The sequence below is a fragment of the Physeter macrocephalus genome, chromosome 5 (genome assembly GCF_002837175.3).
Source record: "Physeter macrocephalus isolate SW-GA chromosome 5, ASM283717v5, whole genome shotgun sequence".
Classification (NCBI taxonomy): domain Eukaryota; kingdom Metazoa; phylum Chordata; class Mammalia; order Artiodactyla; family Physeteridae; genus Physeter; species Physeter macrocephalus.
In genome coordinates, this window is record NC_041218.1 from 73,341,608 (window position 1) to 73,347,173 (window position 5,566).

Consider the following 5,566-nt stretch of genomic DNA (forward strand, 5'->3'; position numbering starts at 1 on the left):
ATTCATCAGTGATATTGGTCTGTAATTTTCTTTTTTTGTAGTATCTTTGTCTGGTTTTGGTATCAGCGTGATGGTGGCCTCATAGAATGAGTTTGGGAGTGTTCCTTCCTCTGCAATTTTTTGGAATAGTTTGTGAAGGATGGGTGTTAGCTCTTCTCTAAATGTTTGATAGAATTCACTTGTGAAGCCATCTTGTTCTGGACTTTGTTGGAAGATTTTTAATCACAGTTTCAATTTCATTACTTGTGATTGGTCTGTTCATATTTTCTATTTCTTCCTGGTTCAGTCTTGGAAGGTTATACCTTTCTAAGAATTTGTCCATTTCTTCCAGGTTGTTCATTTTATTGGTATAGAGTTGCTTGTAGTAGTCTCTTAGGATGCTTTGTATTTCTACGGTGTCTGTTGTAACTTCTCCTTTTTCATTTCTAATTTTAAAGATATGAGTCCTCTCCCTCTTTTTCTTGATGAGTCTGGCTAATGGTTTATCAATTTTGTTTATCTTCTCAAAGAACCAGCTTTTAGTTTTATTGATCTTTGCTATTGTTTTCTTTGTTTCTATTTCATTTATTTCTGCTCTGATCTTTATGATTTCTTGCCTTCTACTAACTTTGGGTTTTGTTTGTTCTTCTTTCTCTAGTTCCTTTAGGTGTGAGGTTAGATTGTTTATTTGAGATGTTTTCTGTTTCTTGAGGTAAGATTGTATTGCTGTAGACTTCCCTCTTAGAACTGCTTTTGCTGCATCCCATAGGTTTTGGGTCATCGTGTTTTCATTGTCATTTGTCTCTAGGTATTTTTTGATTTCCTCTTTGATTTCTTCAGTGATCTCTTGGTTATTTAGTAACGTACTGTTTAGCCTCCATGTGTTTGTGTTTTTTACGTTTTTTTCCCTGTAATTGATTTCTAAACTCATAGCGTTGTGGTCAGAAAAGATGCTTGATATGACTTCAATTTCTTAAATTTACTGAGGCTTGATTTGTGACCCAAGATGTGATCTATCCTGGAGAATGTTCCTTGCTCACTTCAGAAGAAACTGTATTCTGCTGTTTTTGGATGGCATGTCCTATTAATATCAATTAAATCTATTTGGTCTACTGTGTCATTTAAAGCTTGTGTGTCCTTATTAATTTTCTGTTTGGATGATCTGCCCATTGGTGTAAGTGAGGTGATAAAGTCTCCCACTGTTATTGTGTTACTGTCAATTTCCTCTATTATAGCTGTTAGCAGTTGCCTTATGTATTAAGGTGCTACTATGTTGGGTGCATATATCTTCTTCTTGTTATATCTTTTTCTTGGATTGATCCCTTGATCATTATGTAGTGTCCTTCCTTCTCTCTTGTAACATTCTTTATTTTAAAGTCCATTTTATCTGATATGAGTATTGCTACTACAGCTTTCTTTTGATATCCATTTGCATGTAATATCTTTTCCATCCCCTCACTTTCAGTCTGAACGTGTCCCTAGGTCTGAAGTGGGTCTCTTGTAGACAGCATATATATAGGTCTTCTTTTTATATCCATTCAGCAAGCCTGTGTCTTTTGATTTCCCACTTAGGGAAGTTCCTTTAGCATTTGTTGTAGAGCTGGTTTGGTGGTGCTGAATTCTTTTAGCTTTTGCTTGTCTCTAAAGCTTTTGATTTCTCCATCAAATCTTAATGAGATCCTTGCTGGGTAGAGTAATCTTGGTTGTAGGTTCTTACCTTTCATCACTTTAAATATGTCATGCCATTCCCTTCTGGCTTGTAGAGTTTCTGCTGAGAAATCAGCTGTTAACCTTATGAGAGTTCCCGTGTATGTTTTTGTCGTTTTTCCCTTGCTGCTTTCAGTAAATTTTCTTTGTTTGAATTTTTGCCAATTTGATTACTATGTGTCTCAGTGTGTTTCTCCTTGGGTTTATCCTGTATGGGACTCTCTGCACTTCCTGGACTTGAGTAGCTATTTCCTTTCCCATGTTAGGGATTTTTTTGACTATAGTCTCTTCAAATATTTTCTCGGGTCCTTTCTCTCTTCTCCTTCTGGGACCCCTATAATGAGATGTTATTGCGTTTAATGTTGTCCCCGAGATCTCTTAGGCTGTCTTCATTTCTTTTCATTCTTTTTCTTTATTCTGTTCTGCAGCAGTGAATTCCACCATTCTGTCTTCCAGGTCACTTATGTTCTTCTGCCTCAGTTATTCTGCTATTGATTCCTTCCAGTGTATTTTTCATTTCAGTTATTGTATTGTTTATCTCTGCTTGTTTGTTCTGCTTGTTTGTTCTTCTAGGTCTTTGTTAAACAGTTCTTGCATCCTCTCGATCTTTGCCTCCATTCTTTTTCCGAGGTCCTGAATCATCTTCACTATCATTATTCTGAATTCTTTTCATGGGAGGTTGCCTATCTCCACTTCATTTAGTTGTTTTTCTAGGGTTTTATCTTGTTCCTTCATCTGGTACATAGCCCTCTGCCTTTTCATATTGTCTATCTTTCTGTGGATGTGGTTTTTTCCCACAGGCTGCAGGATTGTAATTCTTCTTGCTTCTGCTGTCTGCCATCTGGTGGATGAGGCTATCTAAAAGGCTTGTGCAAGTTTCCTGATGGGAGGCACTGGTGGTGGGTAGAGCTGGCTGTTGCTCTGGTGGGCAGAGCTCATTAAAACTTTAATCTGCTTGTCTGCTGATAGGTGTGGCTGGGTTCCCTCCCTGTTGGTTGTTCGGCCTGAGGCTACCCAACACTGGATCCCACTCAGGCTCTTTGGTGGGGCTAATGACAGACTCTGGGAGGACTCACACCCAGGAGTACTTACCAGAATTTCTGTTGTCAGTGTCCTTGTCCTCACGGTGAGACACAGCCATCCCATACCTCTGCAGGAGACCCTCCAACACTAGCAGGTAGGTCTGGTTCAGTCTTCTATGGGGTCACTGCTCCTTCCCCTGAGTCCTGATGCACACACTACTTTGTGTGTGCCCTCCAAGGGTGGAGTCTCTGTTTCCCCCAGTCCTGTAGAAGTCCTGCAGTCAAATTCTGGTAGCCTTCAAGGTCTGATTCTCTAGGAATTCCTCCTCCTGTTGCCGGACCCCCAGGTTGGGAGGCCTGACATGGGGCTCAGAACCTTCACTCCAGTGGGGGGACTTCTGTGGTATTAGTGTTCTCTAGTTTGTGAGTCACGCACCCAGCAGTTATGGGATTTGATTTAATTGTGATTGCGCTCCTCCTACCATCTCATTGTGGCTTCTCCTTTGCCTTTGGATGTGGAGTATCTTTTTGGTGAGTTCCAGTGTCTTCCTGTCAATGATTGTTCAGCAGTAGTTGTGATTGCGGTGCTCTCGCAAGAGGGAGTGAAAGCACGTCCTTCTACTCTGCCATCTTGAACCAATCTTCTCTGGTTGATCCTGTTTTGAGTGATGTACATATTTTAAATGAAATGCCTGAGGGTTTTAAATGACATTTCCTACAAATGTTTTCTCCTAGCTTATAAAGGGGAAATACTAACTTATGTTGGAGAATTCCCTATCATTTAGTCCTCAGAACATTAATTGCTCCTAGACTTTAGTTTCCTTTAACTAGGTTTGGGCTCCATCAAGTCAGTACTTAATTATTAATAATCACATAATCAAAAAGTAGTAAATTTTAATCCAAGTAAGATATTGACTTTAAAATAATTCAGTTTGGCTTCCAAATGGTCCCTTCTGCTTATCAGAAGTACTTTGGAAAGTTTCCTTCAGATATAGCCAAAATAAGACAACCATCCCCACTTCATTACCAAAAACAGGTTGTTATAGCTTCAGATGAAATTACTAATATTAGCTTATTAATTTTAAAATACACAGTCACTGCCATCTGGAACAAAAACATAGGCTGGGGGGAATGCATTGTGGATTGAAGATATTCCTAGGTTTCGATTAAATGACAAGCACAGATGTAATTCAGTGTACCCAGTGAAGGTTCTGTGTTTCATGTGAGTTTTGTTATTAATCTCTGTTCCTTATATCAAAGTATCTGATTTGACCTTACAAAGTAGACATAGAACATAGCCTGGCATATACCAATCACCCTCTTGTTTGTTATTTCCATTTCTTATTTTGCAGTTAGGAATCAGTGAGTTTTTGAACACACATGGTTTGTTTAGTCTAGAGAGTTAAATTAACATAATGAGAATTTCCATTCTAATTTTTCTTATCTAGCTTATATATACTCATTTTTTTCCTTTAGGAAACAGCAGAAACTAATGATCTTTATATTCTGTTTTACAGTGTTACAGCTGATCTTGAGAAATAGGAATTATCTTAGTTCAGAATATAGAAATCTAAGTAGGCCCTCAATTATTCACTTATTTATTTATATAATAATAGTGTGCAATATTAATAATGTGCAATAATAATAAGTACAGTGTACCAGGTACCTATTATGTTCTTGTCATAATGGTAGGAATTTTATATTTACTATTTGTAAATATTAAAGCAACATTGCAAGGCAGATGTTAATATTCCCATTTTTACGATGAGGGAATTGTGACTCAGAAATGTTAAGTAACTTATACAAGCTATACAGCTCATGACTGCCTAATAAGTGACAGAGCTAGAATTCAAGTCAAATTCTGTCTGAATCCAGAGCTTCTTCTCCGTTTAATAAGTCACATGATTTAGAATGTTATGTAGCTGCCCTTCATGTAAAAGAGATTCCGTGGTCCTCATGAATCAAATATAAATTAATATCTGAAGGCTAAGTGTCCAGTTTACAGAATATATCTCTCTTTCATTTAGAAAATATGTGAACATAAAGGCCCTCCTTAAAAAGATTTAGACCATGTAGGATCTCTTTAAAACTGAAAAGGAACCCTTCAAGTCAATGAGAATATAAAGTGGAACTTCTTTTGACTAGAGCTTTGATGCTTTTTTTATTTATTTGTTTATTTTATTTATTTTTGGCTGGGTCGGGTCTTACTTGCGGCACGCAGGATCTTCATTGAGGCATGCAGGATCTTTCGTTGTGGCGCGCGGGTTCTTTGCAGGCTTCTCTCTAGTTGTGGCGCGCAGATTCCAGGGCACGTGGGCTCTGTAGCTGTGGTGCGTGGGTTCCAGAGTGCATGGGCTCTGTAGTTTGCAGCACGTAGGCTCTCTAGTTGAGGTGCACGAGCTCAGTAGTTGTGGCACGCGGGCTTAGTTGCCCCACAGAATGTGGGATCTTAGTTCCCTGACCAGGGATCGAACCCTCATCCCCTGCATTGTAAGGCAGATTATTTACCACTGGACCACCAGGGAAGTCCCGCTTTGATGTTTTTAGAAGAGTCATTTCACTGTGTCCTGTAGAATAATTGCAACAGAATCCAGGCTGGCCATTAGAGCCAAGGAGAGCCTTAAGAACATAGGAAAAATTGCTAAAATTTCTGAAATTTCATTTCACGTATATCCATTTAACCAACACACATAGAGTGCTTATAATTAGGTTGGGCAGTGGCTTAGGCATGTAGATGAATGACAGATCTCTATTCTTGACTTTCTGAAGTCTAGTGTGGGGAACAGACATGTAACCAATGTTAAAATATCCAATGATTTATGTTATGGTAGAAGTAAGGACAGAGTTAGGTCCTCTTG